Source organism: Miscanthus floridulus, chromosome 9, assembly GCF_019320115.1.
Source record: "Miscanthus floridulus cultivar M001 chromosome 9, ASM1932011v1, whole genome shotgun sequence".
NCBI lineage: Eukaryota > Viridiplantae > Streptophyta > Magnoliopsida > Poales > Poaceae > Miscanthus > Miscanthus floridulus.
The window spans coordinates 61,964,701-61,986,676 of record NC_089588.1 but is presented as its reverse complement, the minus strand read 5'-3'; the positions used below and the strand labels follow the sequence as shown (position 1 = coordinate 61,986,676).

At 40.7% G+C, this 21,976-nt stretch overlaps 1 long non-coding RNA gene across 1 annotated transcript; it reads left to right on the top strand.

The window, feature by feature from the left end:
- Positions 1–19,662: 19,662 nt before the first annotated feature.
- On the top strand, positions 19,663–21,453 carry LOC136482040 (uncharacterized). Its single transcript, XR_010764944.1, has 3 exons — positions 19,663–19,795; positions 19,929–20,315; positions 21,349–21,453. It is a non-coding gene; the product is annotated as an uncharacterized lncRNA (long non-coding RNA).
- The last annotated feature ends 523 nt before the right edge of the window (positions 21,454–21,976 follow it).

The window sequence follows — 21,976 nt, the reverse complement described above, 5'->3', positions numbered from 1 at the left end:
TCCTTAGATTTATAGCCAAGACAGTCCTCACTTCACTATTACCCTTGCTGTCTTGCGTGGTGCGGCATTGTTGCACTTGAAGAGAGGCACTAACGCACTTGAGTCGTGGCACAAGGAAGTTAGCACCCACGCTGACTTCCCCGGATGGCTCGAGACATGTTAAACGGTCTTGCCTGACCCCTTGGGTGCGAGATCTGTCTCGCCTGACCCCTTGGTGCGGGCTCTATGTCGCCCGACCCCTTGGTGTGGGCTCCATCTTGCCCGACCCTAAATTTGTGGGCTCCATCTCACCCAACCCCAAGGTCACGGGCTCTGTCTCGCCCGACCCCAAAGTCGTGGGCCCAGTCTCACCCGACCTCAAGGTGGTGCGGGCTTTGTCTTGCCTAACCCCTTGAGCGCCGTTGAGGGCTGGGGGTTTATATACCTTTCCCTTTCCTCCCCAATGGCTATCTGCGATTTAAGTGACCATTGGGGGCTAGGGGGTATATATATACCTTTTCCCTTCCTTCCCAAGTGAGACCTGCCTCTTCTTCCTCACCTGAGCACGTCCAAAGCAGGATAGGAGCTCTCTCTCTCTCTCTCCCTCCATTGTTGACCTCAAGCCCTCAAGCAAATCCATTGATTTCCCCATCAATCCTTGAGGAAAAAGGGTCCCAAACTCAATTAGAGAGCAGCTCCATTGATTTCACAACTCCTAGAACACTTGGTTCATGTTTTGGTCAGCGGTTGTGTTTATTACTCTTGGAGCTTTGCTTCTAGACGGCTAGAGTGTTCACCCATGGAGCTTGCCAACTTGTGTGGCAGCCCCGGGAGATTTGTAATCACCCCAGACAGCTAGCGAAATCACCCCTCATCTCAAGAGTTCATTCTCTAAACTTGAGAACAAGGAAAGGGTTGAAAGAGACCCAAAGCCTTTGTGGCAACCTCAACAACGTGGACATAGGCAAGCCTTAGTGCCGAGCTAAACCACGGGATAAATCGGTGTCTCACTTGTGTTCTTGTGATTTGCATTGTTATACTTGTATTTGTGGTGATTCTAGGGTTTGGTCCCGATCTACTTGCTCATGCACTTCCGCCAACATCCAGGTGGTGGAATAGGCTCTACACTACCCCAACAACATCAGTGATTTGCTCGATCTACTCTTCCTTGGGCAGTTTTTGAATTGTAGTTCGAGCTTGTCTACAAGCGCGGCAGTGCTGCACTTTTGTGAGGCAGTGCCATAGTGCTACACCTTGAGAGCAGTAGTGCCACACCTAGAATTTAACTTCCGCTGCGAGTTTGTTTTAAATAGGCCTATTCACCCCCTCAAGGTCCTTTCAATTGGTATCGAAGCTAGGCTCTCAATTTAGTGCTTAACCGCCTTGAGAGACGATGTCAACAAGTGAGGAGGTATCTCTAGAACTTCTACTTTTAGATGGCTCAAATTATGCATCTTGGTCCGCTAGTGTGCTTGATATTTTTAGGGCCATGGGTCCTCATAATGAGCGGATTGTAGATGTAAGCATTTCACCTCCTAGTGATGATTTGGCCATCTTATATAAAGAGGAAGTGAAGTGCTTACAAAATAATGCTCAAGCTACTAATGTCTTATTTAGTGCTTTGAGTGAAGATGTTTTTGATGCCATCATATTTGGAGATGATGAACCACTTGATGATGCTCATATCATTTGGACCACACTCATAGAAAAATATGACAAGTCCAAAATGATGAGAAGACACTATCATTGGAGGAACCACTTGAGGAGTGCTCAACTTCACCGACAAATGAAGAGCCTCAAGTAATTTTCCCAAAAGGCCTAAGTGATCATGTCACATCCACTTCCTCACCAACATATGACCTAACGAAAGGCAATGAAATAGTTGGTGAGAACAATGTTTTTACATGTGGTACTTTTACTTCCTCTTGTTCTTGTGAGACTAACATTTTGAAGGAAGAAGAAGATTGTGATCGGTGGAGGCCAAATGATGAATCCACCTCACCAAGAAGCTCAACTCTCTATGCCACTCCTCATTTAGGTCTCATGGCAAAGAAAGAGAAGAATGTGGCAAGTGAGAGTGAAAGTGAGAGAGAGTGAACATGAAAGTGATGATGATGAGTTCAATCAACACTTGGCACGTCTAAGCAAGAAAGACAAGTTGATGGTGCTTAAGCTCATAGAGAAAATTCAAGAGCAAGAAGAAACACTTCATGAGCAAGAAGAGTTTCTCATCAATAAGATCAAATGCTTGGAGAAGTTGACCAAAAGGCATGAAAAACTTAAGTGCTCTCATGCTAGTTTGGTCGAAAGGTATGAGAACTTGTCAATTGAGCAAACTCGTACTATTAACTCTTTATCTTGTGTTGCCAGATTAGAAGATGAGAATTATGTGCTCAAGGACAAGGTGGAATGGCTCACTAGCAAGAATGAGATCTTACAAGAAGATCATGATGAGCTTTTGTGCTCTCATAAGAAGCTTATGGATTCTCATCTCATGCTAGAAATTGCTAATGAGGTTTTGGTAACAATGGTAAAATCATACCAACCTCACACTCACAAGTGCACATGTACATAAGTTCCATATATTTTATCATGTGCTAATAATTGTTGCTCTCAAGCAAGCCAACCTTCCGTTGAGCATGTAATTGTAGAAATTTGTGATGATTCCATTACAAAAGAAAATGAAGATCTCAAGGAAGAAGTTGAGAGGCTAAAAAGGGACATGATTCAATTAAAGGGAAAGTACAATGCTCAACCTTCTCAAGATAACTGCAAAGACATGGTGAAGAAGCTTGAGAAGGGATCAAACAAAGCATGCATCAAGCCCCATCAAGAAGGACACAAGTCCAATAGTGCCAATGTCAAAGGGAAATTTGAAGAAGTACAATCTGTCCAAAATGTAGCAGTTCAGTTGAAGGCTGTAGAAGTTCCAGGATGTGGCAGTGTCGCATCCTAGTGTGGTAGTGCCTCACCTGGGAAGAACAACAATGCCCCCAAAGGCCACCAAGGTGTAACTTCAACCAAAGAAGAATCTCATCACTCGCTTCAGGTGCAAGAAGGAGGGTCACCATGTAAGAGATTGCTCCTTGAAGAAAGAAAACAAAGGCATGAGTAAGATTCAAGAGAAGAAGAAGATGGCTCATGTCAAGTGCCTCAAGTGTTCCATCATGGGACACAATGCCTCTATGCATTCCGACAAGGTTGATGACCAAGCCACACTTCCAAAGAAGAAGACAAGAAGAAACAAGAGGAAGTGTTATGGTTGCAATGAGAAGGAACATGAAATTGGCTCATGTTCTAACAAGAAAAGTGAAAGCCCTGTGTCATCAAGAAAGAGGCTCATTAGCAAGGTAGCAAACAAGAAGCAAGATAAAAAGATGTCTTACAAGATCAAGCACCGCATTTGCTACACTTGCCGAGGAAAGGGACATCTATGTATGGATTGTCCCATGGGTAACACTCCTAAGCTCAACTCATCAATTGATTCCAATTTGCTTAGGAAGCCCAAAAATGACACTTGTGCTAGAAAGGTGATTTGTTCCCCACGTGCTAGCACAAAGGCCATTTGGGTGCCTAAGTCTCCTGTGACTAACCTTGATGGACCCAACATAGTTTGGCTACCAAGTTGTGCTTGATGAGTGTTGTAGGTACCTGAAGGTGGTATGAAGCTTTGGGGTGCTTGAGAAAGTTAATTGAAAATATCATCTCAAGTTATCAATCTTATTCATATTGTCTATTTTCTCAAGATTGACCCAAGGACAACTTGATGGATATATCTTTAACTTCATACTCACCTCTGTAACTAGTACCTAACCCTTCCTAGCTAGCCACTTGACTTCTATAGTATCTAGTAGTTCACAAATTTGTGTGTGTTTGTGAATTGTTAAGAGTGGCTAGAGTATTTCAAGTTTAAATGAATCATTTGCCATATGATGCTTTAATGGCTCTCTAGTAGAGCAAGATCTTATTCATGTTGTAGGTAATGAGGAACCACCTTGCAAGGCAATCAAGCAAATGGCCATTGGTGATATTAGACCACAAGAAATCCGGGCCACTATAGAGGAGGATCCTCAAGTTGCCGCTGCTCCAGAACCAGCTGATGCAGCATCTGCGGCAGTGCCGCACCTCTAAGCGGCAGTGCCGCGCAGCAACAAGGAGTAGCAGTTGACATCAGTCCAGTTCGAGGACAAAACCTACAACCAATATTTGAGCAAGAAGAAGATGAAACTCATGATGGAAGTGATTCATTTCTATGTGATGAAAATGGATGGTCAACTCAAGACCAATCTCTAGTGCCATAACCAAGAGCTCACCAAAACATTGAAAAGGACTGAATTTCAAGAAAGCCAAGAATAAAGAATCAAGCTCAAGTAGAGTCACTCATCACTCACACTTCAAGAACTCTCTACTTGATGGAATCTTGTCTTATGGTAGATTGCCAAATTCTCATTCTTATCTTATGGCCATCTACATGTTCTAATGGTTGTAAGTATTTCTTAGCATAGTTCAATTTGATTACTCTATTGTTGCCATGACATAGACATAGAGTGAAATCCCAAGTTCTTAAATGAATAAAATGCTATGTGAGGAATTCAAATACTTAGAGCACTTACCAAAAGGGAAGTTAATCTATGACTAGTGTTGTGAGACTAATCTTTCTCTCTAAGTGATTTGTGTAGTCTCACTAAATGAGAATGTGCTTCTCAAATGGAGTGTGCTATCATAGGAAGATCATCAATCCAAAACTATGTGATGTGCTCTCTCTCTCTAGTTAATTTGGAATTGATTCATCTATTCTAACCACTCACCATACTATGGCTTAAATCTACCCTTTTGGACTTAATTGACCAACCATGCACATTTATATTTCCACTCCACTCAAAAGAATATGCATGAGGGTTTAAGGGAGATTTAGTCCATGTTATGAGGTTTCTCTATTTTAGTAACCCATTTGTCTTCCACACATAAAAGGTTACTAAATGAGAAACTAGCGCTTGTGTTACTAATGCCCTCTTGTGTTGAGCTTATTTATAGAAATTCAAGAAAAAGAGGTTGTACTTGTTTAACTAAATAAATCACAAGCCCATGGTTACTCTTCACCTAAAGAAAGATGAGGTTGCTAGAGGCCAAAGAAACCAAATTTTTAGTTTGGATAAAATTAAGTTTGAGGTTGAGTTGGATAAGCTATATTAGAAGAATTCACAAGACTACAAGTATCAATAAGAAAACTGAATGGAAATAACATCTTGTGAGTACTCTCAACCAAATTCACCTTAAGATTCGACAAGAAGAGAAGAACAGGGAATTATTAAATCTGTCCAGAAAATTAAAATTCTAAATTGGCTACCTTCAAGCATGGATTTGGAAGTTCAAATACTGATAAATTGGCCTGAAACTTTGTGAGCATGCAATACACACCTAGTACTTGTTGCTATACAGTTGGCATAAAGATTGGTTTAGAAGAAAGTCAGTTGTGAGTCAAGTTCTGTTAGCTTCAGCAATGCTATATTGAATTGGATTGCATTGTAACAACAAGATTAAGTTGGCTCTAAAGTTGGTCATGAAGAATCAGTAAAAATGAGATGCATCAGTTTGGTCTAAAGGAGTTGCAATCAAATACAAGAAGCAGCAAGTAATTGCAACTGATTGGAACTAGAAGAAATCAGTTACAGGCTTTCAGAAACAACAACTAAAATCAATTAAAACTAGATCAAACTAGTTGACTTCAGAAGCTATAAGCAGCAGAAATGGGTTACAATCAGTTGGAACTAGCTAAAATCAATTGGAAGCAACTGTAACCAGCGGAAACTAATTGGATTGCATGTAGCTTGAAAGAGTTTAAGATTAGTTGGAATATAGTGTAATCTTCTCCCTTGATCTCATAATTATTGTTATGCATGAGTGTACTTTGTGTCCTCTTGTATGCACAAATTGAGGGGGAGTTAAGCCTATATCTTGTGGGACTAATGGTTTCTTTCAAAGTTAATATTGAGTAGTCTCACATACATTGGAAAAAGAAGAACATCAAAGGAGGATGGATGGTTCCAATGGAATTCTTGGGGTGCTCCAAAGGTTATTCTAGGAAGTCTTGGTCTTTATAAACCAAGTGCTCTCGGATTATTGTTGAATGCCCCAATCCTTTAGTGGAACTAGATTTGAATGAGTTGGAGAAGAGAATTGAAGAATGGGCTTTCAATGCTATTTCTCCTCTCTAGAGATCATCATATGCACATGATCCATCCCATTGATCACCCAGGATCTTATCAACACAGAGTGGTAACTCCTAGTTCACTATTTGCAAAATTCATGAATTTTACCTTTGCTCTTTGTGTGAGTTGCTTTAGGTAAAGAAAGAACTAGGAACCAAATATGGATCTTGGATGATCATAAGAGCTCTAATTCACCATGAGTCATCAAGTGAAGAACTATGGCTATCCAAATCATCAAGTCTCACTTATGATGGTCATATCAATGTGGTGATCTATCTACCTTGGTGGTGGTATGTTTTCTTGGCATAATTTCAATTGTTGTAAATTGATCATACCTTGACCAAGATATAGGATGAACTCCTCTTGATTGTTAAACCGATTAAAGTGCACTTCACAAAGTAATTCGAGTACTGATGCACATATTAAGAGGGAGCCCATTCCATGTCATGTGTCTTTTGAGACTACTCTTTTCTTCTAGTGAATTTATGTAGTCTCTTGGTGAGAATGAGTTTCTCATGGGTATGCTACATTGATTCAATCCAAATTGGCAAAGTTATCTCTCATATTCATTTGGATTGCAATTTTATCTCTTGTGTAGCTACTCTCCATAATATAGCTTAAATTCCCTTGTTTGGACTTAATTGACCAAAAGTGCATATGTTCTTGCCTTCCACATATATATGTGTGCACTATCAAAAAGGGGGAATTTAGTCTATGTTATGAGGTTTTGCAATTACTGATCTACATGCCTTCCACATCCAAAATGATAACTAGTTGTGAAACTCTAGCATGTGCAATTTAATGATATCTCTTGTCTTTATGAGCATTCCCTAAGTGACATTATGAAATGCAAGAATCCATTCCAATTGGCATTAGTGAAGACTCTCCTTCAAGTGGTGTCAAAACTATAAAGATTATATTTCAATTGGTATTAGTGGATAATCTTTCAATTCGGTATATCAAGAAATATGTCTCTAGTTGGTATGTCAAAATGACAAGAAGAGCTAGCAATGGACCTTCAAATGAGATCAAGCACAAGTTTGTGAAATCTTCATGAAGGTCATGATTAAAAGAGATGGGCACAAATGAAATCTTTTGCATTATGTCAAGCCCATCAAAGCACTAAATTCAAAATATCATGATAACAGTGGAGATTATGAGGCTTAGAACAAAGGTATATCGCTCCATGAACTCTTGTACTACCTTTGTGCATCTAGGCCCTTACATGCTAGTGTGTGCATGTGTATACAATATTTTGAGTCACACCATGAGTTTGTTCTTGTGGTGACGATTAGAGAATTATTTAGATATTTGGTTGATATCTCTTGTGGTGATGGCATGAGTCAATCTCATGTTAAAAGTGTCATCTAAGTGAGGTATGAGCCAAATATGCCGACTTCTCAAGAATCTTGACTTAACATGTTGCATACTTTGTTTGGTAGACAACTAAGGAGAGAAATCATATATGTTGAACTTTAACCTACCTCTTGCCCTCACTTGTCTACCATTATTTGCTCCTTTTGGTGGAGAGATCCTTTTTGGAGATTAATGTCAAAGGGGGAGAAATATTGGGAGAGAGTGTAAGGAAAAGAGATTGATATGAGGATTTAAAGGGGTAAAAGGGTGGCATATAAGATTTCAATTTTATTGTGTGGTGTGTGCAAAGATAGTTTAAATTGATGCTCTTGATAAGGACCATATATGCTAGTGTGTGATATTCATGCCTTGAATGATGTGTTGTTTATCTTCTCTGACTACCACTGTGCGGCAGTGCCGCACATGACAACTTCAGAAACTTCTTAAGTGGATGAACTGCCATGAGCATCACGTTTATCATGATGACACCTTGTAGCCCATAGATGCTAAGATATTGGAGAGTTCCCACACTTTATCTTGAATATGTGCATTTGGCATTTGAGGCCAAAATTTGAATTCCTTTCAGTGCACACATTTAGGGGGAGCTCACTATACCATAGGATTCAAAATATTATTATTTATCAATCTCTTATAAGCTTTACTTGTGTTGTCATCAATCACCAAAAAGGGGAGGTTGTAAGTGTATCTAGCCCTTTAGTGGGTTTTGGTGAATTGAATGACAACACTATTAAAGGCCTAACAAGTTTGCTAAGTGTTGAATAGAAAATTGAGTTTATTGCATACACTTGTGGACTATGGAATAAGAAGTGTATATAGATTCAACAAGAAGGCAAACTCGATGATATTCCATATAATGTCCAAATCAAGGCCAAATTGTGTTGAAAGATCATGGAAACAATATAGTTCAAGAGAAAGACAAAAATGCAAATGGAGTTGATGAAATGGCTTCTATATTGAGGAATATCATAGTATCATGAGAAAGCAAGCATATTTGGCAAATATTAAAAGAGACATGAGTTGATGATTTTGGATTGGTGAAAGGTCCTAATGGCTAGAGGAGGTGAATAGTCTATTAAAAATTTCTACAACAACACTTACCAAAACGGTTAGACAATTATGAGGTGAAGCAAGTGTTGCACTAGCCTACTAAAGTTGCAAGCCACCTACCACAATTCTAGTTTCTAGTCTCTGTCCACACAATGGCTATGTCACTATACTAAGTTAGTGTGCTCTCAAAGGCTAACTAAAGAGCCACACTAACCAAACCAGTAAGCTCTCACAACTAGCTACACTAAAGAGCTTGACAACTAGTTTGCGGTAATGTAAAGAGAGAGAGCAAGATGGTTATACCGCCAAGTTGAGGACTGAACCAATCAATCACAAGAGTGAATACCAATGAAGACCAATTACCTCAGAATCAAATAATGACACAATGATTTTTTACCAAGGTTCACTTGCTTGCCAGCATGCTAGTCCTCGTTGTGGCGATTCACTCACTTGGAGGTTCACTCGCTAATTGGCATCACATGCCAAACCCTCAATAGGGTGCCGCACAACCAACACAAGATGAGGATCACATAAGCCATGAGCAATTTACTAGAGTACCTTTTGGCTCTCCATCGGGGAAAGGTCAAGAACCCCTCACAATCACCACGTTCAGAGCTGGAGACAATCACCAACCACCGCTCGACGATCCTCGCTGCCCCAAGCTGTCTAGGTGGCGACAACCACCAAGAGTAACAAGTGAATCCCGTAGCGAAACACGAACACCAAGTGCCTCTACATGCTAACACTCAAGCAATGCACTTGGATTCTCTCCCAATCCCACAAAGATGATAAATCAATGATGGAGATGAGTGGGAGGGCTTTGGCTAAGCTCACAAGGTTGCTATGTCATTGCAAATGGCCAAGAAAGTGAGCTAGAGCCGGCAATGGGGCTTAAATAGGGAGCCTCCATGAATAGAGCCATTGGCTCAATTATTGGGCTGACTATGGGATGACCGGACGCTTTAGTCGTGTCCACCGGATGCGTTCGGTGTGGTGACCGGACGCGTCCTGTCGCTGCCTGACCGCCACGTGTCCCTTTCAAATTCTTTAGCCATTCGCGCCCAACGGCTATCCGCACAACAGCGACCGGACACGTTCGGTGTGGCCGATCGGACGTAGGAGGGGCAGCGTTCGGTCGAGTCTAGAGAGCTCCTAGAGCCGCTCAACTGCGACCAGACGCATCTGGTGTGGCCAAGCGGACACACCCCTATATCCGGTCCTCTCTAGACCAACACCCACGCCCCATGTCACCATGATTGGACGCGCTGTTAGAAAATGACCGGACACGGGAGATGCAACGTCTGGTCGAGTCTAGAGAGCTCCCAGAGCCACTCTAGACCGACCGGACGCGTCCGAGCACACCGGACCGGACGCTCCCAGCATCTGATCAATTGTAGCGCTAAAAACCCGAGACTTGTTGGTTCACACCGGATGCGTTCGGTGTGCAGGCCGGATGTGTCCGGTCACTCTACAATCTTGAATTAGGTTATATCACTTTGACCGGACATTGAATAGTAACTCGTCAGCGTCTGATCACTCCACTGAGCCAGAGTCCGGTCACTTTCACTTAGTTGCTCACTTTGGGTCCAAATATCAGACACGTTTGGTAGCCACACCGGACGTGTCCGGTCACTTCCGTCTGACTACCCGAAGTCTGGATAAAATACCGAACACATCCGGTATCTACACCGGACGCGTCCGGTCATTCTGTTACCAGTGCGACTAACTCCTTTTCAACTCTATGTTCTTTACCCTTGCTCAAATGTGCCAACCACCAAGTGTATCACCTTGTGCACATGTGTTAGCATATTTTCACAAATGTTTTCAAGGGTGTTAGCACTTCACTAGATCCTAAATGCATATGCAATGAGTTAGAGCATCTAGTGGCACTTTGATAACCGCATTTCGATATGAGTTTCACCCCTCTTAATAGTACGACTATCGATCCTAAATGTGATTACACTCACTAAGTGTCTCGATCACCAAAACAAAATAGCTCCTATCAAGTTCACCTTTGCCTTAAGCTTTTTGTTTTTCTTTCTTATTTTCCAAGTCTGTAGCACCCAGTTTTAAGGACAAAACCAGATACACACCATATGCGAGCCCAGGAAGTCAAATCTCACATTGTTGTTGATGCATTAAGTATAGGAATTGGTTGGAACCAATTGTTGCATTATACATCTATCCTTGTCTAGATACCGCACTTGAATCCTAATTAAGTTTAGAAATGGGTTAAATGCTTTGCCATTCTTAGTGCGGTAGAAGTCAGGTGATTTCCTGTCACCTATGAGCTTTAGGATGAGGTGGGTCACGGTTGGCTATATTTGCTATCATGGAAAAGAACCATGTTAATAATGAATTAAGACTGGGCAGAGTTTTGTGTAGGTTTGGACATAGTGACTCTGTCTATGTCGTTTAAGGACCGATACGCTGTACGTCCTCATGTCATGTTGAACGTAGCCTAACACTTAGCTGGCCAGATAAGTCGTTCCGACCGTGAAGCCTAGTAGCTCGACTCAGGCCGAGATCATGAGCAGTTGGTCGCAATCTAGATGGCGGTAAGGATGCGTGGAGAGCCATTGGTGTAAGCCTATGGGCGGGTTAAGTCACCGAGCACTCATGGCAGAGTGGTTCTCTAATTTTGCTGCACTGATCATACCCGCGACTCCTGAATTGTACCAAAGGTGACTTGTTTGCGACCCTGACGGGAGAAGCAGGGTTTGTGTTTAGGAATACCCCTCCAGCTAGATAGGAATCAATTTGAATCATCGTCTCTCCCAGATAGTGAGAACTTGACTGAGCAGCGGCAACGTAGATTCACTTAATTTAACAATATGGTTAATGGAGAATGATGATAAAGTTGCCACAGTTTATACCTGCTATGGTTAATAATGTTTGCATCTTAATCAAGTGATTGCTTAGTACAGGTGCTAATATAGATGCTAGGTTAATGGCTAAAAGTCACTGCTATCTCAGGTTAAGAGTTGATCATTATTACTTATGCTTTTTCGTAAAAAGAAAGTGTCAGCCAGATCCACTAAATTAAGCTATGCATGATCCTTGGTGTCAATTATTTTGGTTTTCGATGGGTAAGTCTAGCTGAGTACATCCTCGTACTCAGGGTTTATTCCCTCTTATTGCAGATGACCTTCTTTATCAGGGCTTCTGTAAGTACTGTCTCCACCCGGCGGGTGATGAAGACTAGATCACGGGCATGATCTCTATTTATCTTATCCAAATGCTTTTGTGGGATGTGATCGGCAAGCTGGTACTTGTATTTGAACTTGTGTGTGAGTTAAACTATTTGCTTCCGCTACTTTACAAGACTTGGTTTGTAATAACTATGACTCTGATGTGTTGTCATCTATCTACAAACTGTTTGTGAAATATTGTAACGTGCGATGTGTTATGTTGAATTACTGTGATCTTGGTTGTATGCAAGTTGGTTTGAAATCCTTCGTGGTTTCAGTTGACTACCGGGTTTATATGGGCTCAAGTGCGAGAATTTGATCATTTTCGGTGATCATTTTTGTACTTGTGCTCTTATAAATTGGACGGTTCTGTTACATTCAAACTCTCTACAAGCAACACATTTGAAATGTTCATATCATTGGATATTGCAATCTTACCAAGCCCTTTGACCTTGCCTTTACCATTGTCACCAAATATGATACTATCATAACCATCATTGCCATCGGTATTGATTGAGTTGAACATTCTTGCATCACCGGTCATATGTTGAGTGCACCCACTATCAAGAAGCCTCCAGCTTTGTAATTGACCTATAAAAGAAGATCAATTCTTTTTAGGTACCCAAACTTGCTTGGGTCCTTGAAGGTTAGCCACTAAGCTCTTTGGTACCCAAATGGCTTTCTTCTTTGAGCCCATCCAAGGTGCACTAACGAACTTAGCCTTCACACCATTTGTACCCTTAGTAAGTACATAGAAAGAATTAATCTTAATTGAGGATATATTAGCATTTTTGCTCTTATTCTTGCACTCATGCTCTTTATGACCAACTTGCTTGCAACTAGTGCAAAACTGACCATTGTTCTTCATAAAACTAGTCTTGTGAGGAGCAAAGGTCGCCTTGCCTTTCTTAGGGTATAGCCCAATCCCTCTTTGTAGAGGGAAGCACTTTGGCTACCCAAGCATATAAGCAAGCAGTCCTCAACATCATAGGCCTTAGCCAAGGTGTGAGTGAGCTTATTGACCTCCTTCTTAAGGGTCTCATTCTCAACCATTAGTGAGGCATCATAAGTGAAACCATCACTACTAGATGAGGTGGAAGTAGAAGTGCTACAAGAAGGGTTAGTGGGAGCAACAATGATAGACTTATAGAATGATTCATCAATTATATCACAAGCTAAGCCTACATCACATGTCTCAACATGCTTCTTCTCATTTTGTTCATTAAGCAAAGAGGAATGAGCTTTTTCAAGCTTCTTGTGAGCCTTGCCAAGCTCCTCATGGGCTTCCTCTAGCCTCTCATGAGATGCATTGAGCTCATCAAGGTCGTACTTAAGGGCTTTTATTTCCTTATGCAAGCTTTTGCATTCCCTTCTCTTAATGTCAAAGTGTTCTTTAGCATCATCTAGCATGTCAAGTAGTTCATCCTGTAACACCCTAAAATTTTGCACTTTTGAAAATAGAGTTAAAATAATGGTTATCGGTTTTTGTGCTCATGAAATATAGGAAAAGTAATATTTTTTTAAATTAAAATTCATCATAGGAGTAGCAACATGCGGGATTGTGCATTCATGCTGGTTGCATTTGGTGTTTATGAGTGCAAATGGTTTTGAAATATGATAGAGCGATGTTTCTTTCTCTCCGGAAAATTTTCCGACCTTTTCTGGAATTAAATTCCTTTTTCCTTGGGCTTAATATTTTTCCTTGATCTTTGCAACAATATTTTCGTGAGCTCTAAAAACTTTATTTGGGTTCATTAGGTTCAAAAGTGTCTTCCAGAATTTTTCTAGAATTTTTGGAGCCATCGGAGTATTTTTCGTGGGCTAAAAATCAATTCTGGACTTTTCTGGAATTATCTTAATCCCGGAATTAATTAAATCCGAAAATAATAAAATATCTTGTTTTTCCACCGACCTCAAACCCCTACACTATATATATGTCGGTGTTCCTCTCGATGCGAGCTTTCTAGAAGTACAGCCCGTTTTTTGAGCCGCCACTCGTAGCCCCGCAGATCGGACGCCGAAGTTCTCCACAGCTAGGTTTCCGGCGAACCTTCGGTGAGCTTTTCCGGCCACTTCGGACGTCTCCGGCGAAAACCGCCACCACTAGAAGGTAGCCCTCTTCGTCCTCTACGCCGTCGTGTCTTCCGTTTCTCGAATCCATCACCGTTTGAGCGTTTCCCCTTCGTTTTTCCTTTTTCGTTGATGTTTTCCGGCGAGCTTCACCATGGCTTTCTCTGTTCCAGGCCATCTCCGGCCATGGCCGCGGCCTTCCTCGCCTAGGGCCTGGCGCCGCCGCCCCTGGCCCTCACTCGCGCGCCTCCAGTCGACTCGGTCAGGCGAGCCGCTCCCCTTCCCCGCACCCCCAGCCCCTCCGGTCGCGTGCTCCAGCGTGCAGGCAGCAGGCCGTGCCTGTAGTGGCCGGCAGCCACCGTTTGAAGCCGGCCCCGGTCCAGCCACGTGGGCCCCTGCGCCGTGCAGTCCTGTGCCGCCGCTGGCCAGCCAGGTCCGGCCGTCCCCGGCCCCTTCCTCCTGTGCACTGTGCAGCAGCAGCTTACATGACCATGGAGGCCACGTACGTTCTGTACATAGACCAAGGAGGAAGATGATAGTATTTACAAGATTGCCATCCGGTAATTATCATTGATCTTTAATCCTTCGCCGTTTCATCATTTTAGCTCCGTTTCGTCTCGTTCTCATTGCGTTAGTATCGTGTCGAAACGCTCTATGCAGTAGCGCTAATGGTTTTCATGTCACATGATTTTTCATATATAGCTAAATATTAAATTGGTTAACATGCTTATAATTAGTTTTATAACTAGAAACAATATAGGTTTTATATCTCGGTGATTATACATAACCTGTTAATTTGATTAATCAGTAACTTCAGTATAGTCTTAGATTATAATTAGTTGAATGTTGCATATGTGTTAAGTATGAATAGATGCCCTCACATGATTTATGTTTTTAATTTATAGATGTTTAAATGACTAAAAGTATATATATAATCTTTTATAATTATAAAATATGATGTATGCCAACATTAATGCCTTTTTAATTATGACTTGCTTGGATCAATTATGAGACATAATATAATTGTTCTATTAGTTGCTCTCACATGTTCTATATTTCTAAAGTAAAGTTTAAATACTTTATATAATAAGAGATATGTTGATTAATAAAATATGATTAATTAGTGACATAAACAAGTATGTCTTTAAATTGTAATTTGCCAAGTTTAAATGTGACATATATACTTTGAATATATATACTCTCATTTGTTATTATATTTCAATTTAATTTGCATAAATGATATCAAAATATTTATAATTAAGATATGATTAATTTATCTTAGTTTTCTAAATCTAATAACTCAAGTATAAAATGACTTAACTCAATTTTAGATATTTCCCTAAGATATCTTATACATGTTTTATGATCATTAAAATAGATAAAGCATATAGTTTTCTTTCCAACGTAAATCCTTCGATAGATGTTTCTGTTTTACCGTAGCTCCGATTAGTGTGCCTTTCGCGTGTGTGTGATCGTAGCAATGTGCAGATTAGATTTCGAATCTTTTCATTGATTGGTGTATTGTTCTAATCTAGTATGTTTGCTATGCATGCTTGTTCGGGTGCTTGTGTGGTGCTTTTCGGTCTTGTCCAGTCGGTGAGTTTTGCGTTGGTGATCTATAAGAAGTTGGAGATCAAGAAGAAGAAGAAGAAAACGTTGAAGATTAAAGCTTACCAAAGGATCGGTGTTTAAGACAAGTATAGTTTGGGTTTTCTTTCTGTGACTATGATGTTGAAACTTGATTAATGAATATGCTATAAATATAAAAAGATGACTTGTTAGCAACAACAGGAGGGTTAAATTCCCTCTCCACAAGGTCTCATTTGTAAGTGATCATCCGGGACTTACAGTACAGCTGTGAGGGCTATATGGCTCTGGCTTTAGCTCAGTATGAGGTCTTTTTCTAGCCGGCTTAGAGGATACTGCGAGTTGGGTATAGGACAGCCTCTGTCCTGTTGAGCCTAGCTATGGTAGCAGCCTTTTTTTTGGAAGGGGGGTTCCTATATCCGATGACCCTGCGGCCCTTCCCGGTTAGACGGAACCTTTGAAAGGCTTCATAGTGAACCCTGCCGGCCTTCCTTTGTAGAGGGTTAAGAGGCTCGCAACCTCAGGTGAAAGGGCAATTCACGACTCACAGTGAAAGTGTACACCTCTGCGCAGAGTTTAATAAACTGATATATCAGCCGTGCTCACGGTCACGAGCGGCCAAGGGATTCTTACGCCAAAGATGAGCACTTGTTTAATTATGCTTAACTGAGTTATTCTGAGCTATTTATTATTCAATTATACTTGATCATGTGGCTATGGAATACACTACCTTGTTGCTATATTTGCGGAGTTCGATATGGACTCACCCTTGCAACTTCCCCCACACCTCAGGCTGGATGACAGTCTGTCAGAGACTTGAGAAGTTGGGCTTGTGGTCAACCAGTCAGTTGGATCCAGTGGAGTAAAGTCTGCACCCAGAGATCAGAGTTGTCTATCCGTTGATTGCTTTCTAAGGTTATCTCTTTTGCTAAGTTTGCTATATATTAAGCATTGTGAATTGATACTGCCCCTTCATTTGTAGCTATATGTGAGGTTTGATTACCAGGGCTCACATATGGTGTGCATTCGGCTTTGTCCTTAAAACCGGGAGTTACAAGTGGTATCAAAGAAATGCTGACTGTAGGACGCAAGCCTAGTAGAAATTGGTCGTTCTAAGGTTTACAGGTTACAGCAAAAATTCGTGTTCTATAAACCTTGATATTTTCTTTCCTACTACATTCTTACCCTTGATATTCGTCCCCTCCTTGATGCTTCTTTGAAAGCTTTTTGTTCCCATCTACTCCTTGCTTTGATATGCTTTTAGAATCTTATCTTACCACCTTCTCGCGTAATTTGAAGTTAAGCTATAGGATCTTTACTCATAATATGAAGAAGACGATAGTATCGCAAGTGTAAGTCAATGATTGAAACCTTAATTGCTTGTTGGCTTGTCATTATGATTATGTTTTGTTTTGAATCTTTGTAATGAGTGCAATGATTTTGTGGGATTTTCCACAAATTCATTTAGTTTATAGGCATAAGACATAAGGATTAATGAATAGATAGTTGGGTTTTGGTTTTCTCCTGTTTTCCTATCCTATCTTTCTGGAGCAACCTGTCATCTTTGGTTTATATCTCTGTTTTCGGGCAATCAAAAATCATGGTAAACTTTTAGAGAATACTAGACTTCAACATGTTTCTCTGACCTCAAGAATCACCCTGATAGCTATTATAGTTATGGAGTTATGAAAATCATAAGAGGATGTATCTGTGCTGTCAGAAATCTAGAGCAGTCTGCGGTGTTCTGGTCATAACTTTTTACCTATTCGAGCAATGGCTATGAAATTTTTGTGGGAATAAATAGACCTCTGTATCTTTCCAATGCCACAAGAATCACCTCATTATTAGTTCTGGATTAAAAATTATACCTGTCGTAATCTGAAGTTACTGTTCTGTCCGGAATCTGAAACCATCTTCTGTTGTGGTCTGTTTTTGATCAACTTAACTTCAGAATCAGAGAACATGGTCTAAATAAAAGTTGTAGATAATTTCATGAGCTTTCCAACGGTATAAAGTACAATACTATTGGATTTATAGAACAGGAGTTATAGCAGTTTTACTATTCTGCTATTTTTTTTACTCGCTGGAGAAATCAGATTGTTTTTGCACATAAGTTTATTTGGAATATATTGGATAGATCAAATAGGAGAAGAAGCAAGCTATCCTTTGGTGACCCTACTTGATCTTTTCTTAAGGGGGGTAGCCAAGGCATAAAGGAATCGCAAGATGGAGGTCTCATACAATCTAGAGCTTCACTGGGAAGTGTCGGTTATTCCTATGGTTGAGGAATCACTATTAGACACAAGGATCTTTGTTCAAGATTGTTAACAGGTTGGATCATCTACAAGGAGCTCAAATATTTTGTCAAGATTGGTCTTCGCTTCAAGCTATCATCACTTGGGAGTTCAACCTTCAACTCAAGACAAGTTGGCACTGATGGCATACGAAAATATGATGATTGGACTTCTCTATAGTTGGTTCTTTGGCAACTTAAGTGAGTTTAGTTTGGATGGAGTTCTCTTTTTGGTTGTGGGATGTCTCTAATGATAGAATTATACGGACAATCACTCAAGAGAGATGTGTTGAGCTAGAACCCACTTAAGTATGCAAGAGTGATTCAGAGTTCCTCGGAATGGTAAGATTCTATCACACGTTCATTAGAGGTATTATAGTGTTGAACACAAGAGTTTCTTTTATAAAGCGGTTGGCAAGGATATGGATGTGCTCTATGTAAGAAAAGCAGTGAATTGTGCATCAAGACAACTATGGAGGCTTGAGATGGACTATTTGACATATGAGATCTGGAGTTATCCATTGTGGAGCATAGTGGTATTATCTACTTGGACATGAAGGGTGATATCTACGTGAATCATAAGAATCTAAGGGACATTTTTAGTAAGTTGGTTTGAGATTGTGACATCAGTGTTGGGTTCAAGTAACCAAATGTTTTTGGTTTAGAAGTATGTGTTATCTTTAGGAGAAATAAAAGTCATTGCCAATGCCGTTAGCAAATTGGAAGAGCTATGCTAAGAAGATTAGACGACACCATTGATTAAGTTGTGTTTAAGAGTCACAACTCAACCTGAGCATATATATAGTTAATAGTGTTTTGAAGTTGGAATCTATTTTGGACCAAGAGAGAGTAATACATGAGGATCCATTGGAATATGGATGTATGAAGTAGTCGATTTGATATCTTGGACTAAAAAAAATCTAGCAAGACATGTTGAGAAGTATTGTGTTACATTTTGGAATTAGTGAGGACAAGAGTTTGTCACCCAATGGATTCCAAAGTGGTCTTTGTGAGAAGCATATGGAGTGTCAGTGTGAAGAATAAGCTAGCACCCAGCTACAACAGTTCATTGAGGTTGTATAAAAGGAAAAGAGAAGAGGCCTAATAATTGGAAGAGTACCAGAGAGTTGGTTTGTGGATACTTGAGAGTTAATTAGAGGGCCTATCAACATCTGGGGATCAGCGAGTATACTATTTGGAGTAAAAGTAACAGGTGTGCAAAGTCAAGAGGATTCTTTGTCAAGATGGTGGAACTACTCGAGAAAGTGGAGAAGATCCAATGGCAGTGCGCATTCCAGTGTCTTGATCATCATCTTCCGAATCTCGAGGACGGGATTCATCTTAAGGGGGGTAGAATTGTAACACCCTAAAATTTTGCACTTTTGAAAATAGAGTTAAAATAATGGTTATCGGTTTTTGTGCTCATGAAATATAGGAAAAGTAATATTTTTTTTAAATTAAAATTCATCATAGGAGTAGCAACATGCGGGATTGTGCATTCATGCTGGTTGCATTTGGTGTTTATGAGTGCAAATGGTTTTGAAATATGATAGAGCGATGTTTCTTTCTCTCCGGAAAATTTTCCGACCTTTTCTGGAATTAAATTCCTTTTTCCTTGGGCTTAATATTTTTCCTTGATCTTTGCAACAATATTTTCGTGAGCTCTAAAAACTTTATTTGGGTTCATTAGGTTCAAAAGTGTCTTCCAGAATTTTTCTAGAATTTTTGGAGCCATCAGAGTATTTTTCGTGGGCTAAAAATCAATTCTGGACTTTTCTGGAATTATCTTAATCCCGGAATTAATTAAATCCGAAAATAATAAAATACCTTGTTTTTCCACCGACCTCAAACCCCTACACTATATATATGCCGGTGTTCCTCTCAATGCGAGCTTTCTAGAAGTACAGCCCGTTTTTTGAGCCGTCACTCGTAGCCCCACAGATCGGACGCCGAAGTTCTCCACAGCTAGGTTTCCGGCGAACCTTCGGCGAGCTTTTTCGGCCACTTCGGACGTCTCCGGCGAAAACCGCCACCACTAGAAGGTAGCCCTCTTCGTCCTCTACGCCGTCGTGTCTTCCGTTTCTCGAATCCATCACCGTTTGAGCGTTTCCCCTTCGTTTTTCCTTTTTCGTTGATGTTTTCCGGCGAGCTTCACCATGGCTTTCTCTGTTCCAGGCCATCTCCGGCCATGGCCGCGGCCTTCCTCGCCTAGGGCCTGGCGCCGCCGCCCCTGGCCCTCACTCGCGCGCCTCCAGTCGACTCGGTCAGGCGAGCCGCTCCCCTTCCCCGCACCCCCAGCCCCTCCGGTCGCGTGCTCCCGCGTGCAGGCAGCAGGCCGTGCCTGTAGTGGCCGGCAGCCACCGTCTGAAGCCGGCCCCGGTCCAGCCACGTGGGCCCCTGCGCCGTGCAGTCCTGTGCCGCCGCTGGCCAGCCAGGTCCGGCCGTCCCCGGCCCCTTCCTCCTGTGCGCTGTGCAGCAGCAGCTTACGTGACCATAGAGGCCACGTACGTTCTGTAGATAGACCAAGGAGGAAGATGATAGTATTTACAAGATTGCCATCCGGTAATTATCATTGATCTTTAATCCTTCGCCGTTTCATCATTTTAGCTCCGTTTCGTCTCGTTCTCGTTGCGTTAGTTTCGTGTCGAAGCGCTCTATGCAGTAGCGCTAATGGTTTTCATGTCACATGATTTTTCATATATAGCTAAATATTAAATTGGTTAATATGCTTATAATTAGTTTTATAACTAGAAACAATATAGGTTTTATATCTCGGTGATTATACATAACCTGTTAATTTGATTAATCAGTAACTTCAGTATAGTCTTAGATTATAATTAGTTGAATGTTGCATATGTGTTAAGTATGAATAGATGCCCTCACATGATTTATGTTTTTAATTTATAGATGTTTAAATGACTAAAAGTATATATATAATCTTTTATAATTATAAAATATGATGTATGCCAACATTAATGCCTTTTTAATTATGACTTGCTTGGATCAATTATGAGACATAATATAATTGTTCTATTAGTTGCTCTCACATGTTCTATATTTCTAAAGTAAAGTTTAAATACTTTATATAATAAGAGATATGTTGATTAATAAAATATGATTAATTAGTGACATAAACATGTATGTCTTTAAATTGTAATTTGCCAAGTTTAAATGTGACATATATACTTTGAATATATATACTCTCATTTGTTATTATATTTCAATTTAATTTGCATAAATGATATCAAAATATTTATAATTAAGATATGATTAATTTATCTTAGTTTTCTAAATCTAATAACTCAAGTATAAAATGACTTAACTCAATTTTAGATATTTCCCTAAGATATCTTATACATGTTTTATGATCATTAAAATAGATAAAGCATATAGTTTTCTTTCCAACGTAAATCCTTCGATAGATGTTTCTGTTTTACCGTAGCTCCGATTAGTGTGCCTTTCGCGTGTGTGTGATCGTAGCAATGTGCAGATTAGATTTCGAATCTTTTCATTGATTGGTGTATTGTTCTAATCTAGTATGTTTGCTATGCATGCTTGTTCGGGTGCTTGTGTGGTGCTTTTCGGTCTTGTCCAGTCGGTGAGTTTTGCGTTGGTGATCTATAAGAAGTTGGAGATCAAGAAGAAGAAGAAGAAAACGTTGAAGATTAAAGCTTACCGAAGGATCGGTGTTTAAGACAAGTATAGTTTGGGTTTTCTTTCTGTGACCATGATCTTGAAACTTGATTAATGAATATGCTATAAATATAAAAGATGACTTGTTAGCAACAACAGGAGGGTTAAATTCCCTCTCCACAAGGTCTCATTTGTAAGTGATCATCCGGGACTTACAGTACAGCTGTGAGGGCTATATGGCTCTGGCTTTAGCTCAGTATGAGGTCTTTTTCTAGCCGGCTTAGAGGATACTGCGAGTTGGGTATAGGACAGCCTCTGTCCTGTTGAGCCTAGCTATGGTAGCGGCCTTTTTTTTGGAAGGGGGGTTCCTATATCCGATGACCCTGCGGCCCTTCCCGGTTAGATGGAACCTTTGAAAGGCTTCATAGTGAACCCTGCCGGCCTTCCTTTGTAGAGGGTTAAGAGGCTCGTGACCTCAGGCGAAAGGGCAATTCACGACTCACAGTGAAAGTGTACACCTCTGCGCAGAGTTTAATAAACTGATATATCAGCCGTGCTCACGGTCACGAGCGGCCAAGGGATTCTTACGC